General features: G+C 37.6%; 1 protein-coding gene across 1 annotated transcript in view; it reads left to right on the top strand.

The window, feature by feature from the left end:
• Positions 1-19,814, top strand: part of LOC120943559 (protein shisa-9-like) — a 675,240-nt gene that overhangs the window by 283,486 nt on the left and 371,940 nt on the right. The window lies entirely within an intron of this gene.

The following is a 19,814-nucleotide window of genomic DNA, read 5'->3' as shown; positions in this document are numbered from 1 at the left end:
TATGCGTAACTGATTCTATGAATCAGCCGCATAGTTAGGACGGGCGGATCACAGAGATATGACGGCGTATCAGGAGATACGCCGTCGTATCTCTTTTGTAAATCTGGCCCAAAGTTTTTCTCTACGTGATTCCTCTCAAGTCTGCCTTGCATACACACGATCATGAAAAAAATGCTTGAGCAAAGCGTGGTGAAGTACAACATGTACGACGGCACTATAAAGGGGAAGTTCCATTCGAATGGCGCCACCCTTTGGGCGGCTTAAAAGCTAAAAGTTAAAGCTGTTGTGCTTTTTTAAGGTCATATTTACCCGCACAGTAATTTATTTTGAATTCTTTTATAACGAAGATATTTTTAAATACAAGACAATCTATATGACATAGTCTATAATATGAACTTATTCACGGAGACTTATGATCATACAAAATAGCAAATTTTTTGGTAGACAAAATATGAATATTTACATGAAATTAAAATACCAATTGCGTTGCATTAACGACTTGAAAATCAATAAAATACCCCCAAAATGGGCATGCAATACCTTTGATTTGTGTCATGGTAAGTTCTCAAGATAACTTTATGTAAATGACAATGAAACAAAAGTGTCTATTTCACGTCCAATGTCGTTCATGTCCAACCGTTACTATACTGCAGGTAAGTAAGTGGTTAACAATGTGAAATATATTGGACATTTGTTTTGTCAATAAAATTGAAACTATGTAAAAAAATATATAATTAAAATTTGTACTCTTTAAGGAAAAATTACCAGTTATTGATTATGAGAACAAACCATAACTACCATAACTATGAGATATTCAATACTTCAATATTTCAACACTTCTAGGGAACAACAATAGATTTCAGATAAAATCAAAAATGGCATAATTACCGATTCCCAAAATTGCTATTTCCTACTGGCAAGTGACCAGAGCTAAAATCGTTGCAGTCTTCATGCATTGTGCAAGTGTGCCCCTCCCCATCAGAGTCAGTCCTCCCTGCATCATACTTCGGTCATTGCTTCATTTCTGCTCTCGTGGGGTGCTCCTATTGATGGGGTCTTCTTTCCTTGATCCCTGGCCTCCCTTCTCTAATTTTCTCCCCTTATTATATATCGATCAGAACAATAGGACTATAAAAATTATACCAAGTTCTGCCTATTCAATACGTGTCCTCCACTCATAGGTTTGTGGCACATATGGGAGTTGCTGTCACAAAGTGTCTGGTTTCTATTGGTTGGCAGCTTAATAATTAACTTGTTCTCTGGGCTTTGAGAACCTCAAGTAATATCGCTTTCAACCACTAGGTGTCTCACCTTTATTGTGAGATAATCTATACGTTAATATTTATATTTTTGGGGAAACTATCAATATATATGTATACATACAAATTTCTTTAATTTCTTTCTTCTAACAAAATTCTAACTCAATGCGATGGTCATATATTTCCCTCAATCCTAAGATGACATTGATAATCTAAACATTACTTTTCATTTATTTTATGTCAATATATATATATATATATTCTTTTAATATCGTGTGTATTTTTAATGTAAGTCAACTTCGTACATTGGTTTGTGCAGATTGGACTTTAAACTGTCTCTTAATGAAGACAGTTTATTAGCTCAGCTGTGTAAATATTCTGGGCCAGATTCACAAAAGAGATACGACGGCGTATCTACTGATACGCTGTCATATCTCTGTGATCCGCCCATCGTAACTATGTGGCTGATTCATAGAATCAGTTACGCATAGATAGCCCTAAGATCTGACAGGTGTAATTGACTTACACCGTCGGATCTTAGGATGCAATTCTAGGCTGACCGCTAGGTGGCGATTCCATTGTGGTCGGCGTAGAATATGCAAATGATGCAAATGACTAGTTACGGTGATTCACAAAACGTACGCTTTACCCGTCGCTCTAAATTTACGTAGTTTCCGTCAAGATACGCCGCGTAAAACTAAGGCTGCCCTCTAGGTGGTCTAGCCAATGTTGTCCGTGAATGGCGCTGGATGCCATTTACGCTAACGTCGAAACCAATGACGTCCTTGCAACATCATTTAGCGCAATGCACGTCGGATAATTTGACGGACGGAGCATGCGCAGTACGTTCGGCGCGGGAACGCGCCTAATTTAAATGATGCCCGCCCCATTTGAATTAGGCGGGCTTGCACCGAGCGGATTTACGTTACACCGCCGCAAGCTTACAGGTAAGAGCTTTGTGAATCAGGCACTTAAGCTGTAAACCTGCGGCAGTGTAACGTAAATCTGATACGTTATCTGGCCCTCTCTTCTCAGGAAATCTCGTTGGCCAACATGGTCCATTGTTTTAGGACGGCTCAAGCTAACACTAGTGTCCATTGAAACCACCTCACAATGGGGATATCTTCTCACTTGAAACCAGTTCAAATGCCTTGTTTGGTGAGAAATCTATTATCATTGTTTTTGACCTCTCTGTTTGAGAACAGGAGTTGTAAAAATCAGGAGATGGGTGATGTATTGGGAATTTTGAAATATGAGCCAATTGTGTTTTCTATTTTCTTTTTGAACGGTCCTTAAAAGGACTCATAATTCATTCAGCGAAATTCACAAACATGATCTCGTAAAAATGAAATTATTATTATTATTATTCCCATGAAACACGACCATTTTTCACGATGTGAAAAATGAGAAAAAATAGAGCAGGTTCCACATTTTTAACACCCATTTTTCTTGTCGAGAAAAATGCTCTGGAGCCTACACACGGCCGCTTTTCATGACTAATTAAAAAAATTGCATTTTTCTCGTTATGAAAAACGGTCGTGTGTACGCGTCATAACTCATCATTTTTGGCCAGTTTTCCCTTTACAGTGCTTTTATGTGTAGTCTCCTAGAAAAAGGGTACCAAAGGTGACACAGTGGCCTAAAATTGGGCAGCAGCAGAACAAAAGTAACTAGAAAATGCATTTCCAGAGGAAAATGCGAGTGGGAATGCTGAATAGCTGATTTGCTGAGCCCGCGCCAAAGCCATTCACCATAGCCACTACAGTATCTTTAGGACATACAAGCAGTGTTCCTTCAGTACTTATAAAGCCTAATATCACACAGCTCCTTTCTCTATCTGCAATATAGAGAGTGTCCTGACTTGCCTGGTTGCCCCTCCCCCCTCAAGAGGCTTTCTCCACATGAGGTGGGGGAGGAGGACTGCACTGAGGTAAGGAAAGCTATTTAGGGAATCAAAATACCATTAGAAACGCTTTCATCCACACACAAAATCAGTTATCGAAGCCTTCAAACAAAACTTGATAAATCCACAACCGTACATGCGATCGATACAGCGACTTTACCGTTTGAAAGACACGGCCCTTGTGAACGCATCGATATGAAATTTATGTTGATAAACTTAAAATTGTGGCCATGCCAGCGATTTAGAAAAGAGCATCTTTGTGTGTTTTGCAGGAACTTTTTTAAAATTTTTAACATGAGAGTCAATGAGAGTTATTTTGGCCTTCTTGTCCTTTAGAAGCTCCTGGAACTAAAAGTCAAATGCCTATCGCAAAACTGATCACATTGCCTGAAACCAGACAAACATACCTACGTTTTGATATATAAATTGTGTATGACAAGTAGATCTTGTGGGCGTGAGAGCAATTTGTTTCCCCTTTTTTTAAAGATAATTTTTTTTTCAAAGATCTCCACTCTAAAGGTCACATGACACACTCTAAAAGCTGCTCCATAGGATTACATTATAACAGATAACATTTTCTGAAAAAATCAGTAAACGTAAATTGCGTTTTCACAAAACCCGTAAAAGATATCAATCTGAAAAGTCATAGCCGGATACCTGAATATTTTGTGACCACTTTAAAGTTTGTTTGGTGTCTGTAAGTGAAAGTATGAAGGAGCTGAAACTTTTGGCAGAACGTGTGTTTTGAAGCGGTAAAAAGCATGTTCTCATTGACTTCAATGTTAAAAAAAAGTGTCTAAAAGCTTAATATTTTAAAAAGTATAAATAGTACAAAAAAACTTGAAGAAGTCCCATCGTTAGCTGAACGAGATGAACATTTTAATAGTTGAATGGTCTCAATAGCTGAAAGTATGCAGAAGTTACACAGAGCCAAAAAACGTACGGAATAATAAAATTAAGAACTAGACAATGCATTTCCTGAGGAAAATGCGAGTGGGAATGCTGAATAGCTGAATTGCTGAGCCCGCGCCAAAGCTATTCACCATAACCACTACACTATCTTTAGGACATACAAGCAGTGTTCCTTCAGTACTTATAAAGCCTAATATCACACAGCTCCTTTCTCTATCTGCAATATAGAGAGTGTCCTGACTTGCCTGGTCGCCCCTCCCCCCTCAAGAGGCTTTCTCCACATGAGGTGGGGGAGGAGGGCTGCACTGAGGTAAGGAAAGCTATTTAGGGAATCAAAATACCATTAGAAACGCTTTCATCCACACACAAAATCAGTTATCGAAGCCTTCAAACAAAACGTAATAAATCCACAACCGTACATGCGATCGATACAGCGACTTCACCGTTTGAAATACACGGCCCTTGTGAACGCATCGATATGAAATTTATGTTGATAAACTTAAAATTGTGGCCATGCCAGCGATTTAGAAAAGAGCGTCTTTGTGTGTTTTGCAGGAACATTTTTAAAATTTTTAACATGAAAGTCAATGAGAGTGGTTTTGTCGCTCTTGTCCTTTAGAAGCTCCGGGAACTAAAACTAAAATACGTATCACAAAACTGATCACATTGCCTGAAACCAGACAAGCATACCTACGTTTTGATATATAAATTGTGTATGACAAGTAGATCTTGTGGGCGTGACAGCAATTTGTTTCCCCTTTTTTTAAAGATAATTTTTTTTTCAAAGATCTCCACTGTAAAGGTCACATGACACACTCTAAATCCCTTCCATAGGGTTACATTATAACCGATTAAATTTTCTGAAAATATCACTAAACGTAAATTGCGTTTTCACAAAAACCGTAAAAGATATCAATCTGAAAAGTCATGTTTGGATAGCTGAATATTTTGTGACCGCTTTAAAGTTTGTTTGGTGTCTGTAAGTGAAAGTATGAAGGAGCTGAAACTTTTGGCAGAACGTGTGTTTTGAAGCAGGAAAAAGGATGTTCTCATTGACTTCAATGTTAAAAAAAGTGTCTAAAAGCTTAATATTTTAAAAAGTATAAATAGTACAAAAAAACTTGAAGAAGTCCCATCGTTAGCTGAACGAGATGAACATTTTAAAAGTTGAATGGTCTCAATAGCTGAAAGTATGCAGAAGTTACACAGAGCCAAAAAACGTACGAAATAATAAAATTAAAATTAAAATACAGAACTAGAAAATGCATTTCCTGAGGAAAATGCGAGTGGGAATGCTGAATTGCTGAGCCTGCACCAAAGCCATTCACCATAACCACTACACTATCTTTAGGACACACAGCTCCTTTCTCTATCTGCAAAGTAGAGAGTATCCTGACTTCCTGGTCGCCCCTCCCCCCTCAAGAGGTTTCCCTCCCCCAGGTCAGCGAGGAGGAATATTGCCCTGAGGTAAGGAAAGCCATTTATGGAAAGAAATACCATTACAAACGCTTTTTAATTCACAGACCAATACATGAATTACGCCTTCAAACAAAACTTAATAAATCCACAACCGTATATGCAATCGATACAGCGACTTCACCGTTTGAAAGACACGGCCCTTGTGAACGCATCGATATGAAATTTATGTTGATAAACTTAAAAATGTGGCCATGTCAGCGATTTAGAAAAGAGCGTCGTTGTGTGTTTTGCAGAAACATTTTTTAGACTTTTTAACATGAGAGTCTATGAGAGAAGATTTCAGGCTGTTGTCCTTTAGAAGCTCCAGGAACTAAAACTAAAATACGTATCACAAAACTGATCACATTGCCTGAAACCAGACAAGCATACCTACGTTTTGATATATAAATTGTGTATGACAAGTAGATCTTGTGGGCGTGAGAGCAATTTGTTCCCCCTTTTTTTAAAGATAATATTTTTTGTGGATGATCTCCACTCTAAAGGTCACATGACACACTCTAAACCTGCTCCATAGGATTACATTATAACCGATAAAAAAATCACTAAACGTAAATTGCGTTTTCACAAAAAACGTAAAAGATATCAATCTAAAAAGTCATGTTTGGATAGCTGAATATTTTGTGACCGCTTTAAAGTTTGTTTGGTGTCTGTAAGTGAAAGTATGAAGGAGCTGAAACTTTTGGCAGAACGTGTGTTTTGAAGCAGGAAAAAGGATGTTCTCATTGACTTCAATGTTAAAAAAAAGTGTCTAAAAGCTTAATATTTTAAAAAGTATAAATAGTACAAAAAAACTTGAAGAAGTCCCATCGTTGTCTAAACGAGATGAACATTTTAAAAGTTGAATGGTCTCAATAGCTGAAAGTATGCAGAAGTTACGCAGAGCCAAAAAACGTACGGAATAAAATTAAAATTAAAATTAAGAAGAAGAATAATAAAAAACGAATATCAATACTGGGAATGCTTATTAAAGCATTCCCACTAACTAGACAATGCATTTCCTGAGGAAAATGCGAGTGGGAATGCTGAATTGCTGAGCCCGCACAAAAGCCATTCACCATAACCACTACAGTATCTTTAGGACATACAAGCAGTGTTCTTTCAGTACTTATAAAGCCTAATATCACACAGCTCCTTTCTCTATCTGCAATATAGAGAGTGTCCTGATTTGCCTGGTCGCCCCTCCCCCCTCAAGAGGCTTTCTCCACATGAGGTGGGGGAGGAGGACTGCACTGAGGTAAGGAAAGCTGTTTAGGGAATCAGAATACCATTAGAAACACTTTCATCCACACACAAAATCAGTTATCGAAGCCTTCAAACAAAACGTAATAAATCCACAACCGTACATGCGATCGATACAGCGACTTCACCGTTTGAAACACAAGGCTTTTGTGAACAAATCGGTATAAAATTTATGTTGATAAACTTAAAAATCTGTGCATGTCAGCGATTTAGAAAAGAGCGTCTTTGTGTGTTTTGCAGAAACATTTTAAAGTCTTTTTAACATGAGTGTCAATGAGAGTTTATTTGTCCCTCTTGTCCTTTAGAAGCTCCTGGAACTAAAAATAAAAAAAGTATCACAAAACTGATAACATTGCCTGAAACCAGACAACCATACCTACGTTTTGATATATAAATTGTGTATGACAAGTAGATCTTGTGGGCGTGAGAGCAATTTGTTTCCCCTTTTTTTAAAGATAACTTTTTTTTCAATCATCTCCACTCTAAAGGTCACATGACACACTCTAAATCCCTTCCATAGGATTACATTATAACCGATTCCATTTTCTGAAAAAATCGCTAAATGTAAATTGCGTTTTCACAAAAACCGTAAAAGATATCAATCTGAAAAGTCATAGCCGGATACCTGAATATTTTGTGACCGCTTTAAAGTTTGTTTGGTGTCTGTAAGTGAAAGTATGAAGGAGCTGAAACTTTTGGCAGGGCATGTGATTTCAAAGGGAAAAAGGATGTTCTCATTGACTTCAATGTTAAAAAAAGTGTCTAAAAGCTTAATATTTTAAAAAGTATAAATAGTACAAAAAAACTTGAAGAAGTCCCATCGTTAGCTTAACGAGACGCACATTTCAATAGTTGAATGGTCTCAATAGCTAAAAGTATGCAGAAGTTACGCAGAGCCAAAAAACGTACGGAATAATAAAAATAACTAGACAATGCATTTCCTGAGGAAAATGCGAGTGGGAATGCTGAATAGCTGAATTGCTGAGCCCGCACAAAAGCCATTCACCATAACCACTACAGTATCTTTAGGACATACAAGCAGTGTTCCTTCAGTACTTATAAAGCCTAATATCACACAGCTCCTTTCTCTATCTGCAATATAGAGAGTGTCCTGACTTGCCTGGTCGCCCCTCCCCCCTCAAGAGGCTTTCTCCACATGAGGTGGGGGAGGAGGACTGCACTGAGGTAAGGAAAGCTATTTAGGGAATCAAAATACCATTAGAAACGCTTTCATCCACACACAAAATCAGTTATCGAAGTCTTCAAACAAAACGTAATAAATCCACAACCCTACATGCGATCGATACAGCGACTTCACCGTTTGAAACACAAGGCTTTTGTGAACAAATCGGTATAAAATTTATGTTGATAAACTTAAAAATCTGTGCATGTCAGCGATTTAGAAAAGAGCGTCTTTGTGTGTTTTGCAGAAACATTTTAAAGTCTTTTTAACAAGTGTCAATGAGAGTTTATTTGTCCCTCTTGTCCTTTAGAAGCTCCTGGAACTAAAAATAAAATACGTATCACAAAACTGATAACATTGCCTAAAGCCGGACAAGCATAGCTACGTTTTGATATATAAATTGTGTATGACAAGTAGATCTTGTGGGCGTGAGAGCAATTTGTTTCCCCTTTTTTTAAAGATAACTTTTTATTCAATCATCTCCACTCTAAAGGTCACATGACACACTCTAAACCTGCTCCATAGGATTACATTATAACCAATTCCATTTTCTGAAAAAATCAGTAAACGTAAATTGCGTTTTCACAAAAACCGTAAAAGATATCAATCTAAAAAGTCATGTTTGGATAGCTGAATATTTTGTGACCGCTTTAAAGTTTGTTTGGTGTCTGTAAGTGAAAGTATGAAGGAGCTGAAACTTTTGGCACTGCGTGTGATTTGAAGCGGTAAAAAGGATGTTCTCATTGACTTCAATGTTAAAAAAAGTGTCTAAAAGCTTAATATTTTAAAAAGTATAAATAGTACAAAAAAAACTTGAAGAAGTCCCATCGTTAGCTGAACGAGATGAACATTTTAAAAGTTGAATGGTCTCAATAGCTGAAAGTATGCAGAAGTTACGCAGAGCCAAAAAACGTACGGAATAAAGGAGAAAATTAAAATTAAGAACTAGAAAATGCATTCCCTGAGGAAAATGCGAGTGGGAATGCTGAATTGCTGAGCCCGCACCAAAGCCATTCACCATAACCACTACACTATCTTTAGGACACACAGCTCCTTTCTCTATCTGCAAAGTAGAGAGTATCCTGACTTCCTGGTCGCCCCTCCCCCCTCAAGACGTTTCCCTCCCCTCCCCCAGGTCAGTGAGGAGGAATATTGCACTGAGGTAAAGAAAGCTATTTATGGAAAGAATTACCATTACAAACGCTTTTAATTCACAGACCAAATACATGAATTAAGCCTTCAACAAAACTTAATAAATCCACAACCGTACATGCGATCGATACAGCGACTTCACCGTTTGAAAGACACGGCCCTTGAGAAACGCATCGATATGAAATTTATGTTGATAAACTTAAAAATGTGGCCATGTCAGCGATTTAGAAACGAGCGTCTTTGTGTGTTTTGCAGAAACATTTTTTAGACTTTTTAACATGACGGTCAATGGGAGGGAGTTTGAGGTGCTTGTCCTTTAGAAGATCCTGGAACTAAAAGTCAAATGCCTATCGCAAAACTGATCACATTGAAACCAGACAAGCATAGCTACGTTTTGATATATAAATTGTGTATGACAAGTAGATCTTGTGGGCGTGAGAGCAATTTGTTCCCCCTTTTTTAAAGATAATTTTTTTTTGTGGATGATCTGTGCTGTAAAGGTCACATGACACACTCTAAAGCTGCTCCATAGAAACACATTATAACCGATAACATTTTCTGAAAAAATCACTAAACGTAAATTGCGTTTTCACAAAAACCTTAAAAGATATCAATCTAAAAAGTCATTTTCAGATAGCTGAATATTTTTTGACCGCTTTAAAGTTTGTTTGGTGTCTGTAAGTGAAAGTATGAAGGAGAAGAAGTATTTGGCAGCGCGTGTGATTTGAAGCGGGAAAAAGGATGTTCTCATTGACTTCAATGTTAAAAAAAAGTGTCTAAAAGCTTAATATTTCCAGAAGCTCCTGGAACTAAAAATAAAATACGTATCACAAAACTGATAACATTGCCTGAAACCAGACAAGCATACCTACGTTTTGATATATAAATTGTGTATGACAAGTAGATCTTGTGGGCGTGAGAGCAATTTTTTCCCCCTTTTTTTAAAGATAACTTTTTTTTCAATCATCTCCACTCTAAAGGTCACATGACACACTCTAAATCCCTTCCATAGGGTTACATTATAACCGATTAAATTTTCTGAAAAAATCGCTAAACGTAAATTGCGTTTTCACAAAAACCGTAAAAGATATCAATCTGAAAAGTCATAGCCGGATACCTGAATATTTTGTGACCGCTTTAAAGTTTGTTTGGTGTCTGTAAGTGAAAGTATGAAGGAGCTGAAACTTTTGGCAGAACGTGTGTTTTGAAGCAGGAACAAGGATGTTCTCATTGACTTCAATGTTAAAAAAAAGTGTCTAAAAGCTTAATATTTTAAAAAGTATAAATAGTACAAAAAAACTTGAAGAAGTCCCATCGTTAGCTAAACGAGATGAACATTTTAAAAGTTGAATGGTCTCAATAGCTGAAAGTATGCAGAAGTTACGCAGAGCCAAAAAACGTACGGAATAAAATTAAAATTAAAATTAAGAAGAAGAATAATAAAAAACGAATATCAATACTGGGAATGCTTATTAAAGCATTCCCACTAATAATACATTTACGGATAACAATACTGGGAATGCTTATTAAAGCATTCCCACTAATAATAAAAAACGAATATCAATACTGGGAATGCTTATGAAAGCATTCCCACTAACTAGACAATGCATTTCCTGAGGAAAATGCGAGTGGGAATGCTGAATAGCTGAATTGCTGAGCCCACACAAAAGCCATTCACCATAACCACTACAGTATCTTTAGGACATACAAGCAGTGTTCCTTCAGTACTTATAAAGCCTAATATCACACAGCTCCTTTCTCTATCTGCAATATAGAGAGTGTCCTGACTTGCCTGGTCGCCCCTCCCCCCTCAAGAGGCTTTCTCCACATGAGGTGGGGGAGGAGGACTGCACTGAGGTAAAGAAAGCTATTTAGGGAATCAAAATACCATTAGAAACGCTTTCATCCACACACAAAATCAGTTATCGAAGCCTTCAAACAAAACTTAATAAATCCACAACCGTACATGCGATCAATACAGGGACTTCACCGTTTGAAAGACACAGCCCTTGTGAACGCATCGATATGAAATTTATGTTGATAAACTTAAAATTGTGGCCATGCCAGCGATTTAGAAAAGAGCGTCTTTGTGTGTTTTGCAGGAACATTTTTAACATGAGAGTCTATGAGAGTGGTTTTGTCGCTCTTGTCCTTTAGAAGCTCCTGGAACTAAAAGTCAAATGCCTATCGCAAAACTGATCACATTGCCTGAAACCAGACAAACATACCTACGTTTTGATATATAAATTGTGTATGACAAGTAGATCTTGTGGGCGTGAGAGCAATTTGTTTCCCCTTTTTTTAAAGATAATTTTTTTTTCAAAGATCTCCACTCTAAAGGTCACATGACACACTCTAAAAGCTGCTCCATAGGATTACATTATAACCGATAACATTTTCTGAAAAAATCAGTAAACGTAAATTGCGTTTTCACAAAAACTGTAAAAGATATCAATCTAAAAAGTCATGTTTGGATAGCTGAATATTTTGTGACCACTTTAAAGTTTGTTTGGTGTCTGTAAGTGAAAGTATGAAGGAGCTGAAACTTTTGGCAGAACGTGTGTTTTGAAGCGGTAAAAAGCATGTTCTCATTGACTTCAATGTTAAAAAAAGTGTCTAAAAGCTTAATATTTTAAAAAGTATAAATAGTACAAAAAAACTTGAAGAAGTCCCATCGTTAGCTGAACGAGATGAAGATTTTAATAGTTGAATGGTCTCAATAGCTGAAAGTATGCAGAAGTTACGCAGAGCCAAAAAACGTACGGAATAAAGGATAGAATTAAAACTAGAAAATGCATTTCCTGAGGAAAATGCGAGTGGGAATGCTGAATAGCTGAGCCCGCACCAAAGCCATTCACCATAACCACTACACTATCTTTAGGACACACAGCTCCTTTCTCTATCTGCAAAGTAGAGAGTATGCTGACTTCCTGGTCGCCCCTCCCCCTCAAGAGGTTTCCCCTCCCCCCAGGTCAGTGAGGAGGAATATTGCACTGAGGTAAGGAAAGCTATTTATGGAAAGAAATTCCATTACAAATGCCTTTTAATTCACAGACCAATACATGAATTACGCCTTCAAACAAAACGTAATAAATCCACAACCGTACATGCGATCGATACAGCGACTTCACCGTTTGAAAGACACGGCCCTTGTGAACGCATCGATATTAAAATTATGTTGATAAACTTAAAATTGTGGCCATGCCAGCGATTTAGAAAAGAGCGTCTTTGTGTGTTTTGCAGGAACATTTTTAAAATTTTTAACATGACGGTCAATGAGAGTGGTTTTGTCGCTCTTGTCCTTTAGAAGCTCCTGGAACTAAAACTAAAATACGTATCACAAAACTGATCACATTGCCTGAAACCAGACAAGCATACCTATGTTTTGATATATAAATTGTGTATGACAAGTAGATCTTGTGGGCGTGAGAGCAATTTGTTCGCCCTTTTTTTAAAGATAATTTTTGTTTTCAAAGATCTCCACTGTAAAGGTCACATGACACACTCTAAATCCCTTCCATAGGGTTACATTATAACCGATTCCATTTTCTGAAAAAATCGCTAAACGTAAATTGCGTTTTCACAAAAACCGTAAAAGATATCAATCTGAAAAGTCATGTTTGGATAGCTGAATATTTTGTGACCGCTTTAAAGTTTGTTTGGTGTCTGTAAGTGAAAGTATGAAGGAGCTGAAACTTTTGGCAGAACGTGTGTTTTGAAGCAGGAAAAAGGATGTTCTCATTGACTTCAATGTTAAAAAAAAGTGTCTAAAAGCTTAATATTTTAAAAAGTATAAATAGTACAAAAAAACTTGAAGAAGTCCCATCGTTAGCTGAATGAGACGAACATTTTAAAAGTTAAATGGTCTCAATAGCTGAAAGTATGCAGAAGTTACGCAGAGCCAAAAAACGTACGGAATAAAATTAAAATTAAGAAGAAGAATAACTAGAAAATGCATTCCCTGAGGAAAATGTGAGTGGGAATGCTGAATTGCTGAGCCCGCACCAAAGCCATTCACCATAACCACTACACTATCTTTAGGACACACAGCTCCTTTCTCTATCTGCAAAGTAGAGAGTATGCTGACTTCCTGGTCGCCCCTCCCCCCTCAAGAGGTTTCCCCTCCCCCCAGGTCAGTGAGGAGGAATATTGCACTGAGGTAGAAAGCTATTTATGGAAAGAAATTCCATTACAAACGCCTTTTAATTCACAGACCAATACATTAATTACGCCTCCAAACAAAACGTAATAAATCCACAACCGTACATGCGATCGATACAGCGACTTCACCGTTTGAAAGACACGGCCCTTGTGAACGCATCGATATGAAATTTATGTTGATAAACTTAAAATTGTGGCCATGCCAGCGATTTAGAAAAGAGCGTCTTTGTGTGTTTTGCAGGAAAATTTTTAAAATTTTTAACATGGACGGTCAATGAGAGTGGTTTTGTCACTCTTGTCCTTTAGAAGCTCCTGGAACTAAAACTAAAATACGTATCACAAAACTGATCACATTGCCTGAAACCAGACAAGCATACCTACGTTTTGATATATAAATTGTGTATGACAAGTAGATCTTGTGGGCGTGAGAGCAATTTGTTCGCCCTTTTTTTAAAGATAATTTTTGTTTTCAAAGATCTCCACTGTAAAGGTCACATGACACACTCTAAATCCCTTCCATAGGGTTACATTATAACCGATTCCATTTTCTGAAAAAAGCGCTAAACGTAAATTGCGTTTTCACAAAAACCGTAAAAGATATCAATCTGAAAAGTCATGTTTGGATAGCTGAATATTTTGTGACCGCTTTAAAGTTTGTTTGGTGTCTGTAAGTGAAAGTATGAAGGAGCTGAAACTTTTGGCAGAACGTGTGTTTTGAAGCAGGAAAAAGGATGTTCTCATTGACTTCAATGTTAAAAAAAAGTGTCTAAAAGCTTAATATTTTAAAAAGTATAAATAGTACAAAAAAACTTGAAGAAGTCCCATCGTTAGCTGAACGAGACGAACATTTTAAAAGTTGAATGGTCTCAATAGCTGAAAGTATGCAGAAGTTACGCAGAGCCAAAAAACGTACGGAATAATAAAATTAAAATTAAAATTAAGAAGAAGAAGAATAATAAAAAACGAATATCAATACTGGGAATGCTTATTAAAGCATTCCCACTAATTAAGAAGAAGAATAATAAAAAACGAATATCAATACTGGGAATGCTTATTAAAGCATTCCCACTAATTAAGAACTAGAAAATGCATTCCCTGAGGAAAATGCGAGTGGGAATGCTGAATTGCTGAGCCCGCACCAAAGCCATTCACCATAACCACTACACTATCTTTAGGACACACAGCTCCTTTCTCTATCTGCAAAGTAGAGAGTATCCTGACTTCCTGGTCGCCCCTCCCCCCTCAAGAGGTTTCTCCTCCCCCCAGGTCAGTGAGGAGGAATATTGCACTGAGGTAGAAAGCTATTTATGGAAAGAAATTCCATTACAAACGCCTTTTAATTCACAGACCAATACATTAATTACGCCTCCAAACAAAACGTAATAAATCCACAACCGTACATGCGATCGATACAGCGACTTCACCGTTTGAAAGACACGGCCCTTGTGAACGCATCGATATGAAATTTATGTTGATAAACTTAAAATTGTGGCCATGCCAGCGATTTAGAAAAGAGCGTCTTTGTGTGTTTGCAGGAATTTTTTTTAGACTTTTTAACATGACGGTCAATGGGAGGGCGTTTGAGGCACTTGTCCTTTAGAAGCTCCTGGAACTAAAAGTCAAATGCCTATCGCAAAACTGATCACATTGCCTGAAACCAGACAAGCATACCTACGTTTTGATATATAAATTGTGTATGACAAGTAGATCTTGTGGGCGTGAGAGCAATTTGTTCGCCCTTTTTTTAAAGATAATTTTTGTTTTCAAAGATCTCCACTCTAAAGGTCACATGACACACTCTAAACCTGCTCCATAGGATTACATTATAACCGATAAAAAAATCACTAAACGTAAATTGCGTTTTCACAAAAACCGTATAAGATATCAATCTAAAAAGTCATGTTTGGATAGCTGAATATTTTGTGACCGCTTTAAAGTTTGTTTGGTGTCTGTAAGTGAAAGTATGAAGGAGCTGAAACTTTTGGCAGAACGTGTGTTTTGAAGCAGGAAAAAGGATGTTCTCATTGACTTCAATGTTAAAAAAAAGTGTCTAAAAGCTTAATATTTTAAAAAGTATAAATAGTACAAAAAAACTTGAAGAAGTCCCATCGTTAGCTGAATGAGACGAACATTTTAAAAGTTAAATGGTCTCAATAGCTGAAAGTATGCAGAAGTTACGCAGAGCCAAAAAACGTACGGAATAAAATTAAAATTAAAACTAGACAATGCATTTCCTGAGGAAAATGCGAGTGGGAATGCTGAATAGCTGAATTGCTGAGCCCGCACAAAAGCCATTCACCATAACCACTACACTATCTTTAGGACATACAAGCAGTGTTCCTTCAGTACTTATAAAGCCTAATATCACACAGCTCCTTTCTCTATCTGCAATATAGAGAGTGTTCTGACTTGACTGGTCGCCCCTCCCCCTCAAGAGGCTTTCTCCACATGAGGTGGGGGAGGAGGACTGCACTGAGGTAAAGAAAGCTATTTAGGGAATCAAAATACCATTAGAAACGCTTTCATCCACACACAAAATCAGTTATCGAAGCCTTCAAACAAAACGTAATAAATCCACAACCGTACATGCGATCGATACAGCGACTTCACCGTTTGAAAGACACGGCCCTTGTGAACGCATCGATATGAAATTTATGTTGATAAACTTAAAAATGTGGCCATGTCAGCGATTTAGAAAAGAGCGTCTTTGTGTGTTTTGCAGAAACATTTTTTAGACTTTTTAACATGACTCTTGTCCTTTAGAAGCTCCTGGAACTAAAACTAAAATACGTATCACAAAACTGATCACATTGCCTGAAACCAGACAAGCATACCTACGTTTTGATATATAAATTGTGTATGACAAGTAGATCTTGTGGGCGTGAGAGCAGTTTGTTCCCCCTTTTTTTAAAGATAATATTTTTTGTGGTTAATCTGCACTCTAAAGGTCACATGACACACTCTAAACCTGCTCCATAGGATTACATTATAACCGATAAAATATCACTAAACGTAAATTGCGTTTTCACAAAAACCGTAAAAGATATCAATCTAAAAAGTCATGTTTGGATAGCTGAATATTTTGTGACCGCTTTAAAGTTTGTTTGGTGTCTGTAAGTGAAAGTATGAAGGAGCTGAAACTTTTGGCAGAACGTGTGTTTTGAAGCGGTAAAAAGCATGTTCTCATTGACTTCAATGTTAAAAAAAGTGTCTAAAAGCTTAATATGTTAAAAAGTATAAATAGTACAAAAAAACTTGAAGAAGTCCCATCGTTAGCTGAACGAGACGAACATTTTAATAGTTGAATGGTCTCAATAGCTGAAAGTATGCAGAAGTTACGCAGAGCCAAAAAACGTACGGAATAATACAATTAAAATTAAGAACTAGAAAATGCATTTCCTGAGGAAAATGCGAGTGGGAATGCTGAATTGCTGAGCCCGCACCAAAGCCATTCACCATAACCACTACAGTATCTTTAGGACACACAGCTCCTTTCTCTATCTGCAAAGTAGAGTATCCTGACTTCCTGGTCGCCCCTCCCCCCTCAAGAGGTTTCCCCTCCCCCCCAGGTCAGTGAGGAGGAATATTGCACTGAGGTAAGGAAAGCTATTTATGGAAAGAATTATACACCAAAAAACCGCGCTATCACAACACAGTAAATTCAGGCAGCGGCTAGCGTGTGATGACAAGAAAAATAAAACAATATAAAAAGCCGCGCCAGATATCAACAACAAAAATGAATATAATAGTTCAACAGTCCACAACTGGTATGAGTAAATGGATTTTAGATTGGTTCTCAAACAAAGACAGAATCGCTGTATTGATCAGAGGCTGATTTGCATGTAGAGATGTTCAGCTTTTCAATGCACCAGGTGACATGCATACAATGTGTGAGATCCCACCACCGGAATTGTATATCAGCTTACCAGATAGCAAGCCTTTAGTGCAGTTGGCTATAGCCCAGCCACGGCCTTTGAATCCCCTGGGCTAAGATGTTTCAAAATTCCCAATCAAATGGCAGCCTTGAAGTTGAAAGTGGTGCGTGTTTGCGATTTAGGACACCCCGCACCTCATCAATTATCACAGTAACACGACAAGCGTAACCCAATCCGGTTCATATGCAGACAGGAAGATAGAAAGGGACGCAATAGCGTGATATCGTAGGTAACAGATTTATTAAAAAAAGTAATGTACTTACACTTAGACAGTATAAACACAGCATGTAAACAGGTAAAAAAGCCGGCCGGCTTACGGAGCCCTCCTCCTAGGCGTGGTGACGTCACTGACGCTGCCTCCAGACGCGTTTCGTCCTATTGGACATTCTCAATGGGGGTAGGGCTAGCAGCAGTGTGTCACCTTATATAATAACCACTCAATGCAAAGGGAGGTCCATAGAAACTGACCCCGCCATCTTTGTTGAGGGAAGAATTTCCCATACAACCGCGCGCAATCTCGCGGCCAGGGAAGGGAGTGTAAAGCATTCACCAACGTTCTATAACGGGGATGAGGATACTCTCTCTACGGATTGATAATATAAATAAAAAAATAAAATTAAAAGTGTAGTCTTAATACCTACAGCATAAAGAGGACAGAGGAACCAAGGGAAAAACTATATGTCCGGCACAAGACAAGAATCCCTTGGCTCACTGTGGCCATCTTGTGGACAAAGTTAAAAACTCTTTTTAGAAAGAGATAAATTCATTCCTGACCATACATGGTTTAAGAGGAATCAAGCCTCTAAACTAACATGAGGTTATAATGGGTTTTATTGGTTATGTTAATAGGAGATTCTCAGAATCTCATATAACATTTCATAAAGTCCTCATCCAAAATTCATTTAATTCATTTTGTTAACCAAAATATATACGACTATATAGTGTACTAAAGACCATTTGGGAAAAATAATAATAATACAAAAAGTCTATAAATATTATATGAAAAAGAAAAAAAACAGATCACAGGGCCTGTTGTAATACACACCCTATGGTCAGCGTGATCCAAGGGTCTTTAATGGCCCGAGGGTATCAATTTAAATAGTGTGTATAAACTATTCTACTTTTAGTGCTAATTTAATTAATTATCTTATATGAGAGTGGATACACATATGTCGTGAAAAATTACATAAATGCTAAATCCACCCAGTTTTTCAAAAAACTCAAGGGGGAAAGGGCCAAAAAGCGGCCAAGAACTCGTGCTAAAAATATATATAAATAAATCCATATGATGTGAAAATATTTTTATGTGAAAACATTTTTTTTTTTTTAGAATTTTATGTGAAAAAATTATTTTGAGGCTATAGTACCTTCTTTGAACAGAATATGCGAATCATATAGGAGCAAACTTTAAATCTAAATATTAAACCCAAAATGTAGACATAACCACAGTCTAGGATTTACTTAAAAATATTTTGACTTAAAAACCGCGTCTGTTTCTATGGGACCCTATGCAAAGGTTCACATCAGGCGTTGTTAATGAAAGCATTCACGTCAGTTTCAATGTTCAGGCCATGGGGGCTATATGATTTCAAACGATGGATCCACCCCATTTCCATTTTAGAAATTTCCCTCACCAGATTGCTTCCCCTCCAATGTGCCTTATACTTGTCAATCCCTAGGAAAAGGGTATTGGAGGGGTCCTTATGATGTTTAAGCCTGTAATGGTTGGACACGGAGTGGTTCCTAAAGCCCGCTAGGATTTTTGTGATGTGTTCATTAACCCTTACTTGCATTGATCTCTTGGTCCGGCCTACGTATTGCAGCCCGCAAGGGCATTGGACCAAATATACCACCCCTGTAGATGCACAGGTGATGCATGGTGCAATTTTAAATTCTTTTGATGTGACTGTAGAAATGAATGATGTTACACATCTTTGGTGATTGCTACTAAGGGCACATACTCGGCACTTGTTGCATTTGTAGTAGCCTTTAAGCTGATCGAAAAAACCAATACCTCTAAGGGGAGGGTCAATAACGTTAATAGAGATCTTATTTCTAAGGGACTGCACCCCTTTAAAAATCACCTTGGGTTTTGGTGGTAAAATTTCCCTCAACACTGGATCACTCCTGGCAATATGCCAATGTTTGTGGATTAAATGTGAAATGGAACGGTGTTGGATGGAATATGAGGTAATGAAAGGTACACCATCCGAAAATTGACTACCCACACTCCGTTCTCTTTCTTGTAGAAGTTCACCTCTATCCAAAGTTGTAATTTGGTCTAAGGTTTCTTTCAAGGATCGCTCATTGTACCCTTTCTCCAAAAACCTCTCAGTTAGGACCCCCGCTTGATTTAAGAACTCCTGATGGTCCGAACAATTGCGCCTTAACCTGAGGTATTGGCTCTTAGGAACCCCTTTTAGCCAAGGAGCATGATGACAGCTGTCAGTGGGGATAAAGGCATTGCGGTCAGTGTCTTTGAAATAAGTGGAGGTGACAAAGGCACCATTTTTTATACTGATCTTCAAATCCAAATAATGAACACTAACTCGACTTGCCTCATGTTTTAATTCAATCCCCCTGGTATTAGA

The sequence above is a fragment of the Rana temporaria genome, chromosome 6 (assembly GCF_905171775.1).
Source record: "Rana temporaria chromosome 6, aRanTem1.1, whole genome shotgun sequence".
NCBI lineage: Eukaryota > Metazoa > Chordata > Amphibia > Anura > Ranidae > Rana > Rana temporaria.
Note: the sequence above shows the minus strand (reverse complement) of the source record. Positions and strands in the feature narration are given on the sequence as shown.